Below are 21,077 nucleotides of genomic sequence, written 5' to 3' on the forward strand. Positions count from 1 at the left end.
TCTCTCCCTGTGTCTCTCATGAATGAATAAATAAAATCTTAAAAAAAAAAAAAAAAAGAAAGAAAAAAGCCTACGTGAACTGAGGTTAATTTAATTTTGAGGATTTCTCAACAGGCTTCAGATCACTGGACACTCTAGGTTGTTGTGAAACTACAGCTGGAAGTCCCTGCCATTCTACAAATCTAGGCCCAGAGGTGCAGACTAATCACCTCAGGCAAAACAAGAATAATAACAGAAGCCTCCTTTCCCAGATACAAGTAAATTGGGAAAAAAAAAAAAAAAAAAAAGATTTTATTTATTCTTTTGAGAGAGAGAGAGAGCCAGAGAGCACAAGCAGGGGAAAGAGCAGAAGGAGAGGGAGAAGCAGGTGCAATCCCAGGGCTGATCCCAGGCTGGGATCATGACCTGAACCAAAGGCAGATGCCCAACCGACTGAGCCACCTAGGCGCACCAAGAAGAAGCAATCTTATTTGCTAAATGAATTCAGGGCCTCTGAGATCTGCCCTCCAGCATCCAGCTGTGGCCTAGCACTAGCTGCCTCCGCTGTGTGAATGGAGACAGTAGGATAAAGGCCTGGCTAAGAGCCTTCAAAGGTAAATCAAGCAAATTGATAAGTTTCCTAAACAAAGAACACACACAGGCACAAGTACTTGACTGAGGACAAAATTCTGTAAATGTTTCCTTCTGAGCAAAGTTCAAGGCACAGGCCAGCCTTTCCCCCAACAGAAAAGGAGAGAGATGATAGAGACAATTACTCCATCAGGACTCACTGGTTTTCTTTGTGAGGTCATGATTTTTCATTATTTGCCAGAAGTAATAATGTACATACTGAGACAGATAAGCCATCTAACACGAACACCACTGAGTTTACAGCTCAATCTCCTGTTAGAAGAAGTCTCTGAAATTCTTTGGCTCTGACACAACTCCTTCCTATGCCTCTAGACCAGGCTTTTCAGAGAGCAGCAGGGAATGTTTTCAATCCTCTCCAGCTCAAGGCTACATCTAAAGGGAAGATAGACAGGTTTAGCTTCATCTAGGAAAGCGGTACAGCAGACTCGTTACTGAATATCTGCCTTCTGCGTGTCCTGTGCTGGGTGCGGCCCTGGGGCAAACAGAGGAACAGCACCCAGTTCCTGCCCTTGAGAAGTTCATGGTGTAGTAGGGGAGCCAGGCCAGAGGCTGCTCCTGAAGGGGCGCCATGGTTGCTAGGCAGCTGGTCCAGAATAGCTATTCAAGTTGGGAAGTCAAGTCCTGCTTTTAGCTCTGCCCTTTGACATGTGAGATAAGTCACTAGTCTCAGGATCCTCTCTGCCTACAGTGTAATGTATATAATTAGGAATTACTTAACATCTCTCCTATAATGAGCTAAGGTTGCATATACCTAGATATATGTTAATGATTCAAATTAAAAGGGAATATAATTCTGTTCCCAGGTCATCTTGAGTAAAATCCAAGCACCTTTTCCCACCACTCTTACAGGTCACTATTTTATTTCTTTGGTGTCCTCCAAAATGTCATTCACAAATTCAGTAACTATGTGTAAGAAAATGAGCAAATGACTCAAGAATCATTTGGATTTCTTTCAATCATTTGCTGGATCCTCACATTAACAATGTCTAGCACTTAAACAACTTTGTCTTTCCCTCTGTCGTGGACATCTGCCCCATGATCCATTTCTCCTTTTTCTAGTAATATGGCTTTGGGAACTATACCTTCTTATTAGATATGATCATAGTGGTTCCTTTATACAAACCTAAGGTAGGCGAGAAACATAACAATCTTGAATGTTCTTGAGGATGGTCAGAGCTCAACAGATACTGAAGTATCCTGAAGAGATTATTCCTTAATTCCTGTTGTCTGGATCCCAAGACCTGCCCTGGCTCCCATCCTCTCTGAGCCTATATTTTCTGCTTTCCATTTCGTTCTGTGACCTACCTTTATATCCTAAATAAATACCTTTTGTGCTTAAATTAACTAGAGTTGGATTCTGTTGTGCTTATAACTGAAGTATTCTGTTGTACACACCTTCAGGTAATTAAACTGGGACACCAAAATAGAAAAAGAGAATTTTCAGAGCTAAAAGAAGTCTTCAAAATCTAGTCCAACCCTTTTATTTTGCAGACAGTTTGACCAAGAGAAGTTAAGTGACGTGATCAAAATCCTAACATTGGTTGATGAGAATCAAGCCCAGAACCCAGAAGACCTGGCTCCCTGTCTTATACTTTTTCACCATTTCCTGTCCTCGGGCCACTTCTAAGGTTATTGTATATGGCTGTTCTCATTAAGTAGTTACAACACAGGACATAAAGTTCACAAAGCCTAGAATATTTACTATGTAGTCCTTTACAGGAAAAGTTTACCTACAACTGACATACATAATATATAAATGAATGAATGTGAATATGTTCTAATAAAACTTTATAGACACAGAAATTTGAACTTCCTACCATTTTCACATGTCTCAAAATATTCTTCTTTTGATTTTTTCAATAAAAATGTGAAAACCATCTTAGTCAATGGACTGTACAAAAACAGGCAGTAGGCCAGATTTGACCTACAGACTCTAGTTCACCTGGTTAAGCCAGTTTGAATTAGGGTTCTGCTACTTGCAATGAAGTACACCTACTTGGTACAATAAAGTCATCATATGTTTATTGATAGTCTGCTGTGCACTATGCATACAATAAAGAATAAGATATAATCCCTTCCCCAAGGATTCAAGGCCTTCCATAATGATAGTCACCATTTATTGACGATTTGTTACAATGTGCTAACTGCTTAGCGCTTTCCATGAAGTATCTCATTTAATCTTCATTAACAATGCCACAAGATGGTTTATATTATTATTCCTACTTTAGAAATGAGGAAAGTGAGGCTCAGAAGTACTTGCCCAAGGTCACCTAGCTAGTGGATGGTAGAGCAAGATCTGAATCCAGGTTGCAGGACTCTGAAGTCTGGGGACCTAACCACTGTGTTAAATGAACACTCCATAGGGTGCCTCCAACCTACACTGTGATTCCCATTATCCACCTCTGCCTTCTCTCAGACTGCAGGATTCACCGTGCCCCACACCTGTCCTGCACAGCTTTCCCTGCAAGGCTGCTCAGCTCTCTATCCTAGTCTTTTGACCATCCCAGCCACCAATTCTTAGTAACCACTCCTTCTGAACACCCATACCAGCTGGTGTCTAGATTACTCATTTTAAGCTTATAGAGGGTTTTGATTGTCATTTCACTTTTTCTGTGTTTGTTCTCTCTCTACTAGTCATAGTATCAGTAATAGGGGGTGGGAACTTCCCTCTGCCTCTCTGAGTAACCTCAGCAACAAACACATAATAAGCTGAAAGTTGGGAAGAAAAAAAAAGCAAATGAATGTGATAAAAGGATAGATAAGGCCACTAAAGAAACCATTAAAAACCAAACATCATCACCTTCTATAAATGAGAAAAAATAAAGACATTAAAAAGTTCAGGGGGTCCCTGGGTGGCTCAGTGGTTGGGCGCCTGCCTTCAGCTGGTGGCATGATCCTGGAGTCCTGGGATGGAGCCCACATCGGGCTTCCTGCATGGAGCCTGCTTCTCTCGCTGCCTGTGTCTCTGCCTGTGTGAGTGTGTGTCTTTCATGTATAAATAAATAAAATCTTTTTAAAAAAAAAGGGGGTGGGGAACCAAACACATTTGGGACATACTTGAGGAATAAAAAGTTAAAACAGAGGGACAAGACAAGGGTAAAAACAACCATTAAGAACGGAATAGAAGGGTGCCTGACTGCCTCAGTCAGTAGAGCATGCGACTCTTGATCTCAGGGTTGTGAGGTCAAGCCCCACATTGGGTGTAGAGATTATTTAAAAATGAAATATTAAAAAAAAGAATAGAAATAAAGGACAAATTAATGTCTATACCTGAAAGAGAAGCTTCCCCACCCCTAAAAATAGAACTGAATAAGACATAATACACAAAAAGAACAGAATACAGAAAAATTTCTCCAAACCCAAGAAACACTTGAATCTTCAGATTAAAAAAGCTCACTATGAACTAGGAAAATTTGATATAGAACCATCAACAAGACATCAAGAAGGGCGCCTGGCTGGCTCCCTCTAGTCAGTAGAGCATGTGACTCTTGGTCTCAAGACTGTAAATTCAAGCCCCATGTTGGGTGTAGAGATTATTTAAAAATAAAATATTTATTTTTTTAAGTAAAATATTTATTTTATTTTTTAAGTTTTTTTAAGTAAAATATTTAAACAAAAAAATATTTAAACAAAAAACCCCCAAGATATCAAGAATAGAGAAAGAGTTCTTCAAGCATATGCAAGCATAAAGTCTAGAGCTCTACAAGGGGAAGATAATAAGCCTGGCTTCACCCCTCTAAATAGCAGCATTCAATGCCGGAAGGTAATGGAACACTGCCTACAAGGTTCTGAGGGAAAGAAAAGGTGAATCAGGAATATCACAGTCCTACAGACGGGGAGCAGTCAGACATTCTCAAAAATGAAAGAATTCAGGGACTATCAATGAGTCCTTCTGCAAGGGGAAGTGGAGAAAAAAACTACTTGACGGTGAATTATAGACATTCAAGAAACCGATCAAATTAGAAAACTAGTAATGTAAAAGTTTGATTAAAAGACTAGCAGCAAGGATGCCTTGCTGGCTCAGCAGTTGAGCATCTGCCTTTGGCTCATGGAATCCAGGATCAAGTCCCACATCGGGCTCCCTGCATGGAGCCTGCTTCTCCCTCTGCCTGTGCCTCTGACTCTCTCTGTGTGTCTCTCATGAATAAATAAATAAATCTTTAGGAAAAAAAAAAAAAAAACTAGCAGCAGAGTTTTACTCACTCCAGAGAAATAAATGGACATAAATCAGAATGTAGGTGCTATAAACCCAAACAAAATTTTTAAAAAAGATTTTATTTATTTATTCATGAGAGACACACAGAGAGAGAAAGAGGCAGAGACACAGGCAGAGGGAGAAGCAGGTTCCATGTAGGGAGCCCAACGTGGGACTCAACCCTGGGTCTCCAGGATCAGGCCCTGGGCTGAAGGCGCTAAACCGCTAAGCCACCAAGGCTGCCCAAACCCAAACAAATTAAAAATAATAAAAGCATCCCAATTTGGGAGACAGGAAGAAGCCGAAAGCACTGATACATCTCATCACCTAGCAAGGGGTCAACCAAAGATACCCACCCACTTTTCTTTTTTTTCTTTCTTTTTTTTTTTTTTTTAAGATTTATTTATTCAGAGAGAGAGAGAGAGAGAGGCAGAGACACAGGCAGAGGGAGAAGCAGGCTCCATGCGGGGAGCCTGATGTGGGACTCGATCCCGGGTCTCCAGGATCACACCCCGGGCTGTAGGCGGCGCTAAACCGCTGCGCCACCAGGGCTGCCCGCCACCCACTTTTCAATAGATTTTTTTCTTCTTTCTTCTTCTTCTTCTTCTTCTTCTTCTTCTTCTTCTTCTTCTTCTTCTTCTTCTTCTTCTTCTTCTTCTTCTTCTTCTTCTTCTTCTTCTTCCTTCTTCCTTCTTTCTTCTTCTTCTTTTAATATTTATTTATTATTTGAAAGAGAGGAAGAGAGAGTACAGAGGGAGTAAGAGAGGGAGAAACAGACTCCCCACTGAGCGGAGAGCCCAATGCAGGACCCCAGCATCATAACCTGAGCCAAAGGCAGATGCTTAACTAACTGAACCATCCAGGTGCCCCTTGATTTTCATCACATATTCTTCTTTTCTTAATCTTGGAGTCATCTTTTAGGAACTGATGTATCTTGTCTTTCAGGAACATTCAAAGTTTATCAATTTTACCTGAGTTTCTTTTATCTGTTAAGTTTAGGTAAAACCAAACGTAATGTTTTATTTTTATTTATTTATTTTTAAAAGATTTTATTTATTTATTCATGAGAGACCCAGAGAGAGAGAGAGAGAGAGTCAGAGACATGGGCAGAGGGAGAAGCAGACTCCATGCGGGAAGCCTGATGTGGGACTCAATCCCAGGACTCCAGGATCATGTCCTGGGCTGAACACAAACACTAAACCGCTAAACCGCTGAGGCACCCAGGCATCCCTATTTATTTTTTATTTATTCATTTGAAGGAGAGACGGAGAAACAGAGGGAACACAAGCAGGAGGAGAGGCAGAGGGGGAGAGAGAAGAACAGACTCTGAGCTGAGCAGGGAACCAGATGCGGGAATCGATCCCAGGGCCTGGAGATCATGACCTGAGCCAAAGGCAGATGCTTAACCATCTGAGCCACCCAGGAGCCCCAAACCTAATGTTTTATTTTTAAAAGCATGCATAATAGGATCCTGCTACTATAAAATTATTTCTGTCTTATATATGCATAAAATGAAGTCTGGAATATATCTATTAAGTGTTGTTATTTTTGAATGGTAATAGTAACAACAGCTAAGTCTTATTGTGGACTACACTATGTATCAGGCACTATCTTAAGTACTTTATATGCATCTCCATGTTTAATCCTCAGGAGATTCCTAAAGGATAGGTACTCTCATCACCCCTACTTCACAAGTGAGGCACAGGGTTGCTTCCTAGGGTGACATAAATGGTGATTGGGAGAGCTGAGTCAAGCGCAGAGCTTCAGGCTCCAGTCTGTGCTCTTCCCCATTACCCTCCATTGCTTCTCGACTAGGTAAGTCATTTGTTGTTTTTCTGTACTTTGAATTTGTAATTGATGATTACGGATCATTAAAAAAAAAAAAAGTCATTACCAAATGTTAAAAGCGCTTCCACAGGAAAAACAGGATGAATACTCCCAGGTTTAATGCAGGCCAACTGAGCAGAGCCTAAACCACTTCTCCCCCTCTCCCCCCTCCCCCCCACATCCCTGTCTCCAGACCAGTGATCTAGCCTTACCTTGGAGGCAGAAGGGAGCATCCAGAGGATAAACTCCTCAGCAAACCAGCACAGGCTTTGGAACAATAGGGGGGTCTGAACTTTAATGATAATCACTGCAACGGGGTGGATCGAAATTCAAAACAGCATACCTGTATTTTACTGGCTTTGGGCAGATTAGCTGGAGGAAATAAGCATCCTTAAGGGATCATCTCTAAGAAAGAAGAAAATGCGTAATAAACAAAAGGTCTAAAAAGTCCCAGGTGTACGCAGTCACGCATCCAGGTTACTGCATCTCTGAACCACTTGCTAGACTGACACGGCTTCATTTTCAATGACACAGCTTAGCCGGCCTGGCGCACTCTGCGGTCCCCGAGCTATATAATAAGGGTGGTAATGGGGAGCGGCTCCCGGGAGGGCGGAGGAACAGCTGTCGGTGTCACCTGGGAATGGCGCCCACATACAAATCTCATCTCTTTGACAACGATTCTAAAGTCCCCCTGTCACTGTCACTCACCCGCAAAATTAATGACTAAAGGGGAGAAGGAGAGGAAATGCCTAGGCCCTGAAACGGAGAGAAAGACTGAGAGAGGGACAGAGCAAGTTAATAAATAAAACAAGAGCCTGAAGGGAAGAGCTGCTTTGTCAGAATATAAATATTTCCCTTCCCCTTTTATCTTTAATGTAGTGTGAGAAGCTTATTAAAGGGAAATGCATCTCTGTCCCTGGAGCCCTCGCTCAAGCCTTGCGGGGAGCTGCCTGCAGAACGGGCCGCCGACCCCACGCTCATAAACCCTTCCCTGCTGGAAGTGAGCGTGCGGCGCTAAAGGAGGCTAAAGGAGGGTTGAGGGAAGAAAGGGAAGCCATTGTGGCCATTAGGATCCTTATCTTGATGGGCCTGGTGTCATGTTATGCTAATCGCTGGGTGATGCTGAGAGACTGAGGCTGAGGAATGCCTGCCTTGTCTGCTCAAAGGCTTGGCTTGACATTCCGAGGGAAGCTGGCATTGCCAGACTTAGACTCCACTCCATTGGAGGGAACAATATCCAAATTCAGACAAAGGGGAATTTGTCTCCAAGAGTAAGATAGGCTTAGAAGCTGGGGGTGAGGGGGGGTATGGGGAGGGGGCTCCGTGAGTATTCCTCCTCCCAGCTGCCTCTCCAGGAGACCAGGATTTCAGGTCCGCTGAGCTCTGGGGCTGGCACATCCCTTCTGACCATTTAGAGACATCCGGCCATGTGGTTACAGGAGGATAAGCCCCCCATTCCTCAGGTGCCATGTTCTAGCCCAAGGCCGGAGTGGGAGTGGGGGGGCAGAGACGAGGTGCCTCTGCTTCATTCTTCTCAACTGAGCTTTCCAGAGAAGCTGGCCTCAGTGGCTTTACTGCTTTACCCATCCCACAACATACCCAAGCATCTTTATTTCTACAAAGTAATTGATGGAGAGGACACAAATTTTTTTAATCGGCTCTCTTGCCAGGGAATTCATTTATCTCCTTGCACTTAGCAAGGTTTGCTGCTATTTCAAACCCCTCAGGGACCACATAATCACTCCCGCTGCAGAACCTACTTCGTATCCCCATGCAGGCTCCTCCCCGTTACGATGTCTTTTTCTGTCTCATCCTTGCTAATTTTGTGCATCTGATTCTCTTTCCCACTGAACCTCACCTAGGTTGGAATAAAGACACAGCTAGTGCTCAGTTATTGCTATTCCACTGTGACTACCACTTTCAGGACCAATTATATCTCATGGCAATGTCTGCGTTACGAGGAAGTGTATAATTCAGGCACAGTGAGCCATTCTTAGCGGGATCCTAGGGGAATCCTTGCCCACCATTCTAAACATTGCCTAGGAGCTATTTACAATATGCACCTGATTGAACATTCCACCTCCTGCATAAGCCCCATTTCGCCTCCCTGAAGCCCCAGCTGCCCGCTTTGGGGGCCTGGAAACTTGAGAGGGTCCATTTCTAGTGTTCCCACAAATAGTCTGGAGGAGCAGGAGGTGGGGGAGGAGGGTGGCTCACACTTACCTGAGGGGCGGTTGTGTGAAAGAGGGATTAAATTTGTGCTGTGAAGATCAATGAAAGCCTTGGAGAGGCAGATTTCAGTTCAATATAATGAAGGACTTTCTAACAATTAAAGCTATCCAAAAAATGGGAACCCCTTAAAAAGACCCTTCTCTCCCTGGAGTTCAGGCAGAGGGGAGATCCTTCCAGCCAGAACTGTGCAACGGCTGGACACACACACACACACACACACACCCCTGCAGTGCCTCTAGTTCTTGAGCGAGACGACCTGGGTTCAAACCTCAGCCTAAAACCTACTAGCTCTATGGTCTTGGGCAAGTTTTTTAGCCTCTCTAAAAAAATGCAGATAAAAACACATTAGTCTTTCTAGGCAATTGTGAGAGGTTTTTCGTTTGGGTTTGTTTTGTGTTTATCAAAAGAATCTGTAGTTTCTGAACAGTAAGATAGTGTTCTAAGCCCTTGTGTGCTCAAAGCTCTTCCTGATTTATAGACATGATAAAGAGAGGCCACCATTTACCAGCAACTACAACATAAAACAGAATTTTGTAATTGCTATTTTACATACATACATAAACACAAATGTTAGTGTTGAAGCTTTTAGAAATTGTGATGAGGAAAATTCTCTTAAACCAACAAGTTGAACTGTATAGGGTAAAGAAAGGTAGGAAACAATAACTCATTTATTCAGCAGGTATTTATTATGCACCCAGCTAGTGCAAAGCTTCTTGGGAAATGCCAGGATGGCTTAAAAAACAACTACTGCCTGCTGGGGGCTGGCCAGGTAGCAAATAATTGTTTCTGACCCCTCCACTTACAAAAATGGACAGAGTTCCACAGGGCTCTGAAAATTTTAAGTGCTCTGTAGGGCATTTTGCATTGGTTTGTATCCACATGAAATGGGCAGGGCAATAATATAAAATAATAATATAAACACGGTAGGAAATGGATCACCTAATTTTCTCCCTATTTTCCATTAGAAGTTCAGTATTTCTGAAGACTGATGAACTCTATGTGCATTTTGCCTAGGAATGAAAAATAACTTTATTTCATTTGTACTTAGCACAGTTCTTGGTTCTGAAAGCCCGATGCCTAAAAAGGACATTGGTAGGAATAAACATGAGATGCCCAAAATATCTCTTTCCTATGGGTTGTAGACATCCAGATTTGGAAAAGAAAGCTTTCCCTTCAGTAGCTCCTGTAGTCTGTAGCAACTGTCAAATATCTATTTCTCTTGCTTATTATTTTTTAAAATATTTTATTTATTTATTTGAGAAAGAGAGCATGCTCACAAGAGGCAGGGGAGGAGCAGAGGGAGAGACTCTCAAGCTGACTGCACTGAGCAAGGACCCTGATCAGAGCTCAATCCCACAACCCTAGCCAAAACCAAGAGTCAGACACTTAACCAGCTGAGCCTCCCAGGCGCCCCTCCAGCTTATTAATTCATTGGAAATATGCAGACAGAAACATGACTTTCCCTGGCCCTGCCATTTCTACAATATTTTCATTCTCAACTTAGCATAGTTGGACGCTGGTAGCTTTCTGAGAAACCAGAAGTTTCAGCACCCATGTCTGCCTAGACCAAATTGTCTTTTTAAAGCACAAAGAACAGTAATACTTACCCTTTATTGAGCATTTACAACATTCTAGGTACTAAGTTCATCGTATTATCTCATTTGTACTTCACAATCCTATGAGGTGGATGCTGGTATCATTACCATTTTACAGATGAGAAAACTGTGGCCCAGAAAAGGAACTTGTCTGAAGCCACCTAACAAAGATTCAAATCCATAAAACCTGTGCTCTCAACCATTGCTATCAGACTGCATCTCCAAAGAAAGGGGAGAGGAGTTCCCACTATAAACAAGAGCTTTCCAAACAGTTAATGGAAAAATGACTTTATCACTCCCCACAGACTGAGAAAGGTGAGATGGCTACCTGGGGACACCCACTATCCCATGGAGGTCTGTCCCCGTCTTGGGATGTTCTCCTTGACAGCTGGCTATAGCAGAGGAGGGAGATAGAAACTCATAGAGCCTTCCATAGAAAGCACAAGATCACCCTATCTGTTTGCTCTCCGAGGGCTTTCTCCAGACCAGACATACTTAGGTGTTTAGGAGGTTCATGGTCTTAGTGATAGACTCAACTTCCCTCTTCTTCTTTCCTTCCCACAAGCTTTTGTTTTCCCCAAAGCGAGAACTGGGTTCCAAAGGCCTGTTCTTTTATTCATTATCTGTGTAATTTTGAACCTGTCTATACCTTGGTTTTCCATCTGCAAAAATGGGTCCAATAAATAGTAGCTACTCAAAGGGCTGTTGTGAGAATAAAGATTCAAGGAGATGGTGCGGGTCAAGTTCTTAGCACAGTGCCTGGCCACGGCAAGCACTCAATAAATGCGAACTGTTAACAAAAATAGCAATGATACAACTAATACCAGATGTTGGAGTCAGACAGCTGGCTTTCTCTTCACTGTTCAACTGGAATTTAAGTCAGGATATCATCAGCCCTGGGTGCTAAGACACAGCAAGACCAATATGGTCCTCAGAACCAAAGCCTTAAGGTAGTGGGTAATCTCTGAGCTCCAAGGACCAGCTTTATAAATTTAAGGCTAGGGGAAGAGGAGGAGTGAAGTTTCACAGGTAAACCAAAGCCCCTTTTGCTAGGGTGAGAAGTCTGTCGCCTATTTTGTTTATCTCTTCTCTAAATGTTTCCTCTCCCGCCTCCTGGGATGTCTTCAAAACTGCTCCGTTTTGGTAGCAGCTCTTTACAAGTCTGCTGGAGGCCACAGGAACAGGCCAACAGCCCTTTCCCCAGCTCAAACAGCCAGCGGGAGCAGCCCCACGGCCCTCCCCCTGCCGAGGTTCCTGCAACCCCCCTTTCAGTGGCTTCCTGACCAGGCACAGCTGGGGAGGGAGGGTCAGCTCTGGCTGTGGCTCCAGAGCAGGGCAGCGGCACTCACCTGCTTCCCGTAGATCGCCCAGGCCCAGCCAACCCGAGGCACCTCGCCTCGCAGGTCCCTCTCATTTTTCACTCCAGAGCTCACACAAGCCCGTTTCCAGAGTGAGGTGAGCAGGAAGCAGAGATAAATAAATAAATTGATAAATAAAGTGGGCCCATTCTGTGCAAAGCTCTTGGATAAAGCTCACCTCTAGGAACCAAAAATGTGGATCCTCATTCCAGTTCTTTCTGTGAACTCTTGGACAATTCAATCCACCATCTTGGGCTTCGGTACTCTCATCTGAAAAATGAAGGAAAAGAATTACCTCTGATGTACGTTTCTGAAAAATCCCCCAAAACCATTCTTCAACTCGGCCCCTCCTTTTTCATGACAGGATGGGCTGGCTCCCAGCTCAGGGCCCAAGTCCTATTATAAGTTTGAGACACACTCAAGGTCACCACACAAAGCCAGATTCGTTTGTTCAACAAGACTGTAGAAGTTCCATAACAGCAGGGACACAGTATACTCCCAGCGCCCTGCCCAGAGCCTGCCACATGGTAATCTCTAAAGACATTTAAATAAATAAATAAATAAGTAAGTAAATAAATAAATAAATAAATTCCATGTGGTTTTATTTCATCCTTTTCAACCTAAAATGTACCTTATTCATTCGTGCACTCAGCCACTTACGGAGACCCACCGTGCCTAGCATGCATCTCACCGCAGTGTAACTCCTGGGGATTTGAATAAACTTCTGTGACTACTTATAAACAACACAACGACTAAGGAGGCAGAACTAAAAGCAAGGAGAAATTCGTCAATATATTAACGAGTTAGCTAAGAAAGAAAGGACTTCTCTGTTCCCATCCCAGAGACTTCTGATAGCCAGCATTCTAATAACAGTTGCTTTAACCAGCTTCACACTTTCAAAGCCAAAATTAACACCGTACAACGAAAGGCCCCAAATAAATTCAGAAGGTAAGACCTGAGCTAAGGAAGGCCTTTTGTTTCCTAGAGAAGAAGAAACACCTAAAGCCCTCTCTAGTCTCAAGCCAGCTCCCCTGCCCTCTCCTAACCACCTCATCATCCTGCCACCTCCCTTGGGGACCCGCCAGGTGGCTCGGGCCCAGCCGAGCCTCCTCCCTCAGGTGAAGCCATTCTCAAATTAAATCACAAAGAGGGAGCAGCCAGTCTGCAATGATCTGTGTTTATTTAGTAAATGGGTTGATTGCCCTCATTTGTGGAGATTAAGAGTTAATTTCCCAACGCAAAGAGAACAGATTTCTCGAAGGGCAGCCCCAGATAATTAAGAGGAAAAAAAAAACACAAAAATTCAAATACCCCCCTCCCCCAATCCCGCCCCTTCCCACCCACTTTTGGCCTCTCCTTGGCCTTTGCAGCCAGGTAGCCACAGGCCCCCGTTTCACTGAAGTTCTGACTGGGGAGAGGAGGATTTGGTAAACAAAGGCTTAGGAATTCTTTAGACTCCTTTTAAACTGACATCTGGCAAATTCTCTGGCAAATTTGAGATCACATAACAAGTTTCTCTACCCCACCCCGCCCCCACCCCCTCCCTGGCTTTGAAAGGCAAATGTTTTGAGGTTTGTGTCCTGTCCCCTCACAAAGTTTTTAATCAAGTGGAGTCAAACCACTTTGTCTACACCTTAATTGAAGAGCCTGGCTCTAGAGGTTAAAGTACTGTTTTACAATAACGAGGAGGAGGCAGGAGAGGGAGACGGGACTAAGTGGAAATGTGAAAGGGAAGAAAAGCCATGGGCAAGTGGCCCTTAAGGGCACACTCAGTGTACAGCACGCCTGGCCTTCTTCCCGGCACCCATTGGACACAGTGCACAGATAGCAAGCCATGAGCCTCCACTGGGCCAGTCCCCGGGAACTGGGGTGAGACTGGCTCAGCTTTGCTGGGTAACTTCCACATAACACATGAAAACGCCCCTACTGTGGGAAATCTCAATCCAGGTGAGGAACCCCCAAATAGAACCAGCCATAAGACCTCAGAGCGGGCCCAGCTTCCTCACTTCACTGATGAAGAAACGGGCCCAGAGAGGTAAACCAACTTGCCTGAGGCCAAAGGGCTCGTGCCAGGACCAAGATCCTCAGAATTCTTCTCATTTCCCTGGCTGTACCTGGGCCCTTTCCTCTGCTGGATCCTGAATAGAGATATGTACTACATCCATCTCAAGACAAACTTTCATACACTTCGAAAGACAGTTAAATGACTTCATAGATAATTCCTACATTCCAAAGACTTTATAATCAATCACTCAATTAGAGCAACTCCATGTCAACTACAGTCCTAGGAGGTATCCATTCAAGTTCTTTTTTTTGTTTTTAAGATTTATTTATTTATTCATGAGAGACACAGGGAGAAAGGAAAAGACATAGGCAGGAGAAGCAGGTTCCTTGCAGAGAGCCCGATGGCAGGACTCGATCCCAGGACCCTGGGATCACGAGGCAGGTGCTCAACCACTGAGCTACCCAGGCGTCTCCTTTTAAATTCTTTATCCAGAAAAATAAATAAATAAATAAATTCTTTATCCAGGCCATTGAGCAAGATGACAATGGCTGCAACACTGTCATTAGCCAACCCTGAATGGATAGGTCCCTGGAATGGGCTGGCGGTGGTCCTTGGAGGTCAGCCTTCTGCTGCTGTGGGCCAATCCCCCAGGATGAAGTCAGAAGAGTTTTCATCCTTTCCCAGACACAAGAGTTAGTGAGATTCTCTCCAGTTATTAGGAATAAACAAGCAGTCAGGTTGCTTCGCTAATGGTGATGGTAGGCCTTCTAAGGCAAGGAGCTAGGAAACGCCTCCTGTAACCTAGTCTCCTTGTCTTCTCCTTTGGAAATGGGTTCTTTCTCCTCTTCCTTCCTTTCTGCCATAGTCTTCCACCAGGAAGACACTGCTTTCCTGCCTTTCTGTCTCCTCCTCCTGTTGCTACCATCTTAACGGCTTTCTCCATGCACTTCACTACCTCGTGGCTTTTGTTTCCTCCAAGGTTCTATTGCTTTCTATTTTCTGCTTGTTCCTTTCTCAATGAGTGTTTCTCAGCTTCTGCCACTATATGCTACACTTAGACTCCCCAGATGAAAGGATCTGATTGGGTACCACTCTGTACCCAGTCAGCACACCAGTTGGACTAGGTCTCATGCCAGACAACCTCATGGTTGGGTCGGATGCTTGCCTATTCCTGGCTCAATCATCTGAGGTGAGGGTTCACGTGGTACAAGGTACAAGGATGGCAATGTCAGTCTGAGGAAATGCTGTGGATGAACTGTGGGAGTAGCAGTTGCTACATTTTAGAATTGCCACCATGAACTTCTTAACTTCTTGAGGCTCATGAATAAAGTCCCAGGCCCAACATCACATCATCCAACTACTTCTGTCTCTCTCTTATATCTCTCACACACACCTCACATACCCCATCTTCCCTTATGCTTCTCATTATTTCATCCTTCAGTTCAAAACACAATCAGGTAAAGTGAGAACTTTACAACAGACCAGAGATTTTCTATAAGGAAGGCATCAGTGGCACAGTACACTGCTTTGGAATACAAGTCTGAGTCAGTGGTTCTCAAACCTGCCTAATCTTAAAAAAAAAAAAAAAAAAAAAAAAAAAATCACTTAGTGAGCTTTTAAAACTTAAACCCCGAAATCATGATTTGGAGGTCATGACTATTGTGAGTCTTGTTTCTGCAGCTTCTCCTCCTTCTGCTCTGCTGACTTGGCCTGCCAAGATGCTCTGATGGGAAGGGCCTGACACACTGACCATAGTAAACAGAAACAGTGCCCCCACATCTCCTAATCTAGTTCCCTACTGGCTCTAGTTTCAGCAATGGAAATTAAACTGTCCCTTGAAAAATCAGAAAAGAAAAAATAGTAAACATTACCAAGTGGTTTTGAAAACTGCAGAGGTATAATACTCAGTGGGGATCATAACCAATCTGGGCTAGATATCTCAAGTCCAGAAATTCTGGGGCTCCTCTAATTTTTGGAAGGGCTTTAAAAAAAAGATTTTATTTATTTATTCACGAGAGACACACACACACACAGAGAGGCAGAGACACAGGCAGAGGGAGAAGCAGGCTCCATGCAGGGAGCCCAATGTGGGACTTGATCCCAGATCTCCAGGATCACGCCCTGGGCCAAAGGCGGCACTAAACCACTGAGCCACCCGGGCTGCCCTGTAAGGGCTTTTGCTAAGACATATAAAAGGACAAAAATTAGTGATGATTACCAAGAAGACATCAAGTAGCAGTTCAGTGCAAAGCGAAAAATGTTATATAAATCTAGGTTTTAGTCCAGACTTTGCTACTATAAAAAGGAACTGGTACCTAGAAACTTGAAGAATTGTTACAAAATTAGAAATATTGTACCTAAAGCACCTGGTACTTTACAAATGACAATCATTCTACTAAAAATACAACGATTTTAATGCTCAAAATAACCTGAAGAGAGTAAGTTCTGTAAACCCAGTGGTGTGCTAAAGCCAGCTCTGCAGGGAGAGCTGATTACCTGCATCTTTTCCAAAATCCAAGTTTAGTAACATAACGTTGGCTTGAAATAAGCCACAGTAGCAGTATTTACACCATGGAAATTGGCAAATGTACAGATCAGGGCTTTTTCTTAGAGAGCTGGTCATTAAATATTTACCAGCATACTGCTGAAAAAAAAAAATCACGACTTTAGCAAAGAGCCAGAGCCCCAAAATATGCACTGAACTTGGTCTTTTGTTTCTATGATTTGCATCCATATAACCAAACTAGGATTCTGTCTTCAGGAATTTTTGCCCACAGATCACAAAGCACTGCATAAATATCTCACTAATTCTCCCAACACACAAGGGAGCAAGAGAGGTTAAGTGACTTGCAGAGGCATGACAGGAAATCAATGGTGGAAAGCACAACTTCACCAGTCTGTGCTACCCACCTCTGCCAGCCGTCCTACCCGTCAGTACTGGGCAGACTGGCATTAAACGCGTAGGTAGCAGTTACTAACAGTGCTTCATCTCATAACCCAAATAGCCAAAGTCTTGTTCTAGAGACGATGATCCAAATGTTCTGTCCTTGACTACAGATTTGACTCCCCAAAATGGTCCACCCTTTCCACCTGGAGGTTTCTCCTCAGGATTGCTGATGGTCATTCATTAATCAACTTCCTCCACATTCTTTCTTCCTCAAGTCCAATGGCATGTATTTGAAAAAATGGCTGGCCACATTTAGGTTTCTGTTGGAACAGATGCAAGTGACATCATAACCAATCAACATGCATTTTTAAAAAAGATTTTATTTATTTATTCATGAGAGACACAGAGAGAGAGAGAGGCAGAGACACAGGCAGAAGGAGAAGCAGGCTCCATGCAGGGAGCCCAATGTGGGACTAGATCCCCGGGATCTCCAGGATCAGCTCCTGGGCCAAAGGTGGCGCTAAACCGCTGAGCCACCCGGGCTGCCCTCAACATGCGTTTTTATTTGTGACCTTCTCTGGACTCCCCAAGGGCAGGGGCCCAAGAATTGTTTCTCTCTGTGACCTCATCTCCATAATAGTTTAGGAATAAATGAATAACCCTTATGATAAACTGTCTCTAAAATGGATCCTAGTGATCCTCACCCTCCAAAGGGTTTTCATGCCCTAGAGTAATCCCTGCTACTCCTTGAGTGTGGGTAGACCTAGTGAATCGCTTCTAATGAATAGAATATGGCAAAAATGACCGGATGTCACTTCCAAGATTACACGAAGACTGTGACTTGATTGCCGTCTTCTGTGTTTTCTGTCTCTCTCTCTCAGCATTTGCTCTTGGGGAGCAAGGTGCCGCGTTATAAGTGGCCTTAGGAGAGGCCCACAAGGCAAGGAACTGACATCTTTGGCCAACAGCTAGTGAGAACCTGAGGCCTGCCAACAGCCATGTGATGACCTTGAAAACAGATACTGTGAGACCTGCCAATAGCCACATGAGTGAGTTTGGAAGTGGATCCTCCTCCACTCAAACTCTGAGATAACTGCAGCCCCAACCAATACCCTGGTCACGGTTTGCTGAGCAACCCCAAGCCAGGGGATGTAGCTAAGCCCATCCTGATTCCCAACGTACAGAAACTGTGAAATATTAAACGTCTGTTGTTTTAAGCTGCTAAATTTGGGGGGTAATTTGTTATACAACATAGATAACTAATGCGACCCTCAAGCATCAAGAAAAATGATCAAACAGATTGAACGATATAAATTACCTCTACTGGGTGGGGCCTAGCACACCTATCAGGACTTCAGCACGGCTGCCCTCTTATTCAATCTAAACATCTCTAACTTTCATTACAGTTGGAAGTCCGCTTAGGGATAACAATGTTCCCATTCTGGGAATGATCCAACACCCCAAACTAAAATGAAAGGAACTCAATGGCAACTTGGCAACTTGAAATTCCAAGTCCTTAATGTTATAAAGTCAAAAATTGGTAAAAGAGAGGCCAAAAAGGAAGTATATGTTAAAAGCTGCCCTTTCTGGTCTCACATGAGTAATTCTTGCAGCTGGAGTTTCACTACAACCACAGGGTTGTGGTACCACGAAGGTGGCCATTTTCAAATCTGGCCTGACATCAGAATGTAATTCAACTAGATAAACCTGGGACTTGGCCAAAATAAGTAGCATTTACATAACTGGAGCCAATGAATACCATCACTTTTCTATGAGACCATATGACTATGATGTGAAGAAATAAAAGCCTTTGTTGTTTTAAAGGGCAGGGACAATTGGAAGTTTTGCAGCAGACAGTTACAAAATTTTCCACCCTTAGCTCTCCAAAGAAGATACCAGTTAGTGGCTTTGGGAGTTGGGTGTGGAAAGAATTGCTTGGAAAAGAAAATTAAATTGATCCTGGACAGAATGTGAACCAACATTACTACATTTATCATAGAGTCTAAGATAGGCTATTTAGCCCCCTACATTGTGAACTTGCTTTTCTGATCTACTTCCTTTTATTACTTAGCTCCTTGAAATCATAGAATTCTGTATTGGGCAAGGCACAGAAGGCTACCACACCCCTCTCACAAACAGCGAATTCTTGTTTTTCAGAATAATTTTTGAGTGGGTTTTTAAAAATCACTTTAGAAAACAAAACACTCCAAAAATTAGTCTTTGCTTTTATGCTTTTTGCACTTGTCTGCTTACAGTGCTCTAGGACTCAGGATTCACATCGGTGATACTTTCCATCTGGGATAGGTTTTCTGCATCTTTTGTAGACTGTAGACTATTTTTTTTTTTATTTCATTCATCTCTTGTATTTTCTTAAAGGGTTCTCCTTTTTTCTTTTTAATTATCCCTATTACCTATCATCAGGGAGCTGTCTGGGGCTATAATATGGGGAGTAAAAGCTCATCAACTAAACTGGTTTTAGCTGTATTTGAAACAGAGTATTTTATCCTGTCGGTTTTCATTTTATTTGATGACAGTGCTTGCAATTTCTCCCTCAATAAGCAAAGATGACTTAGATCAGTGGCCTGATGAATAAGCATGAAAATTTGATTTAGAAAAGGAGGATATCCAGAAGCTCACAGAGAGAAAAAAGGATTTCCAACCCCCTACCACACACACTTTAAATGACAAAGCAAAGCAGCAGCATTGTCTTTAAACAACATCTTTCAAGGCAGTATCAATGCTCCCCAATGTTAGGTAGTAAGAATAATAATTTAGAAAGAAAAAGAGAAGCCTTTAAATATATATAGGGAAGGAATAAAATATTTTTAAAGTAAATGTCATTAATCCTTTGTATTAACTTGGGGCAGATAACCCAAAAGAAAACAAATAAGATCCTGGGTGTGAGGGGGGAAACTGATGCTCGGGAAGAAAAAAAAGGGGGGGGGGGATTCCTGTAGAGCAGCGGATGGAGAATGTGAGCTGTCTGACACCCTACCTTGGCCCAAATGATTCCGCTCTCCAGATCCATTAACAAGAGTGGGAAAGGACAAAGAACTGTGAAGTGGTAGGTAAGATGCTCGGTAAACTTCAGTAATAGAAAATAAAGAAAAACAGAGGAAGCCAAAGTCTCCAATGGAAGGGAACCCAATGAATTGTCTTACATTTCAGAACCTGTTTTTTCTTGCTGGAAAAGCAGCTCACCCGAGTCAGCAAAAGCAGTAACTTTTACAAACACGCAACCTGATCAGAAATCTCACAGGGACCAGCGCCTGGAACTGAGGCTGGCAGAAGGAAGGGCTCAGCCAGGAGTAACGTTTTCTTAAGCATAGTATTGGGTGTGCATGTGTGTGTGCATGTGCGTGTGCACGTGCGCGTGTGCATGTGCGCATGTGTGTATCAGAGACAGTGAGAGACAGATTTAGCCTTTCTCAGACTGTCACTTTCCTGCATGGGAATTCGCGATACTCCCTGCTTCCCGGAGAGAGGGGAGAGCCCCCCCTCCCCCCCGGTGAATTCTGACCTCGTCCGGAGTAACCGGGGAGCTCACGGGAGCACCCAGTGCCGCGAGCAAGACGGAAGATTTGACCGGGAACAAAAGACCGCTAGCCCGTCAGAAAACGCCACTGGAGCACACGGGTAACCTCTCTTTGTGTTCTGAAAACTCCTTAATTAGCAAGTGCCCTGGTTTCTTACACGCATTTAAACTCCTCTCCGCGCGTCTCAACTACAGGATCAGGTCGCTGCGGCTGCAGCGCAGAGGGGACCCCGGGTGGCCACGCGCCCGAGATCCAGGGAAAGCTCCGCAGTCCAAGGCGCGCTGCAAGCCGTCCCGTGTGCCCGGGCGTTCGGTCTCAGGTACTTTAAAATCATCCCTCCCCGCGTCCCCCCGCCAACCCCTAGTTTTCCTGGAACGGCTCAAAAGCCACAGCAGACTGCTAGGCTCCCGGCCGCGCGCGCGGGCGGGGCGGCCGGGGGGCCCCGGGGTCCCCGAGCCCCCTCGGAGGGGTCTGCACTTCCTCCCGCCTTAAGTCGGCCCCCTCCTCCCGACTCCCGTCTCTGGGACGCGGGGCCCCTCCTCCCTCCAGCTGCCGGGAGAGGGGGGTGCGAGGGACTGTGGCCTCACGTGGTCTGTTTGGGTCTGGGGAGAAAAGGGCGACCTGGGAGGCGCACCCTTCTCGCTCGGTGCCGAAGCCCGCACTTAGGGTCCAGCTGCCCCCAAAGCGCCCTGCCAATCCCAGCGCTGCGGGCCCGGGCAGGGCCACCCTGAGTGACCCCGGGTCACGTCCCTCTGCGCGGTTCCCAGCGGCTCCCAGGAAAGCCTCCCTCGCCGCGCCCTCCAGCTCGAGAC

The 21,077-nt window shown here is 44.3% G+C and overlaps 1 long non-coding RNA gene across 12 annotated transcripts in view; it reads right to left on the reverse strand.

Annotated features, from left to right (window-relative positions):
• Positions 1-21,077, reverse strand: part of LOC112656642 (uncharacterized) — a 188,588-nt gene that overhangs the window by 74,691 nt on the left and 92,820 nt on the right. For 9 of the 12 annotated variants that reach the window (XR_007408910.1, XR_007408918.1, XR_007408912.1 and 6 more), the window contains exons 5-6: positions 12,016-12,107; positions 6,996-7,057 (exon numbers count right to left, since the gene is read on the reverse strand). This is a non-coding gene — a long non-coding RNA (uncharacterized LOC112656642). The remainder of the gene's footprint in view (positions 1-6,995; positions 7,058-12,015; positions 12,108-21,077) is intronic. The other 3 variants (XR_007408915.1, XR_007408911.1, XR_007408908.1) reach the window with 1 other exon arrangement.

Source organism: Canis lupus, chromosome 37, assembly GCF_003254725.2.
Source record: "Canis lupus dingo isolate Sandy chromosome 37, ASM325472v2, whole genome shotgun sequence".
Classification (NCBI taxonomy): Eukaryota; Metazoa; Chordata; class Mammalia; order Carnivora; family Canidae; genus Canis; species Canis lupus.